At 35.8% G+C, this 1,085-nt stretch overlaps 1 long non-coding RNA gene across 1 annotated transcript; it reads left to right on the forward strand.

Annotated features, from left to right (window-relative positions):
- Positions 1-466: 466 nt before the first annotated feature.
- LOC122333590 lies at positions 467-1,076 on the forward strand. Its single transcript, XR_006248643.1, has 3 exons — positions 467-610; positions 752-833; positions 924-1,076. It is a non-coding gene; the product is annotated as an uncharacterized LOC122333590 (long non-coding RNA).
- The last annotated feature ends 9 nt before the right edge of the window (positions 1,077-1,085 follow it).

Below are 1,085 nucleotides of genomic sequence, written 5' to 3' on the forward strand. Positions count from 1 at the left end.
GTGTGTGTGTGTGTGTGTCTTTTTGTGCATTAACATTCAATTCTCTGTCTCTCTATATCTGTAATTTTCCCTCACTTATGGATTACTAATCGTGCAATTCGCTTAGATTGATTGACAGTTTGTAGACTGTCTTTTTTAAAAGGGTCGGTTTTTCAAAACCTTGGCTCTTGGAGTGGAAAAAAAAGAACAAATGTGACACGTCAGTTAATTCTGAAAGTTTTTGTGTTCATTGTCTGAATGTTGCCGTTTCTTCCAAGTACTAGTCTTAAGATTGCTGTGGGCGAAAAGAAATTACACTTGTCGTTCTTTATGTAAGAGCATTATTTTTATAAGCTAAAATTTCACATTTCACATGCTTGAAGTAAGCCGATCAATTTCACAATTCCTCAGTGTAAACTTTCTAATCTTATTTTGTAATATTTTGTTCATAGTGTCATGCTTTTCTTTGAATGCTTTCCAGTTTTCTGGAGCTGTGCGTGTTTTTCTCAGTCAAGCCTAAGGCGGGAGAGAAGGAGGTTTCACCAAACACATTCTTCACAGTGTGGCACGAGTTTTCGTCAGATTTTAAGGAGCTCTGGAAGAGAGAGAATAAATGCCTGCTGCAGGAGCGGTGAGGAATATTATGCCTCTGTTGATGTTTTGTCTAATTGTTTTCACTGCAAGTCACCTTTATTTTTTATAAAGTTGTAAAGAAGCACTAAAAGACATTATTTAGCTCAAGTCAGTCACCGCTAATGCATATTTTTTTTAGGTTGAAAGCTGCAGAAGAGACTTTCAGACAAGCACGAGAGAAGGCTAACTACAACGTAAAGCCTAAACATGCATCAGGAATAGTAAGTATTTAAAAATCCCTCAATTCACATTAAAAGAAACGAATAACAGTGTAATTAAACGATTTAATATTTCACTTTCTTCTCACTCAGAAAGCCAAGCTGGGACAGAAGATGTAAATTTCTACAACAACAAAACTCCTTTTAGCCCAGATCTTTTTTTTACTTGACAGTTACTTCAATATAAGAATAATAGCCATGAGAGGGTTTGCATGATCTTAGTATATGAACGTGATCAGAATTGTGTCGTTTCTG

This window comes from Puntigrus tetrazona, unplaced genomic scaffold, assembly GCF_018831695.1.
Source record: "Puntigrus tetrazona isolate hp1 unplaced genomic scaffold, ASM1883169v1 S000000297, whole genome shotgun sequence".
Taxonomy (NCBI): Eukaryota; Metazoa; Chordata; class Actinopteri; order Cypriniformes; family Cyprinidae; genus Puntigrus; species Puntigrus tetrazona.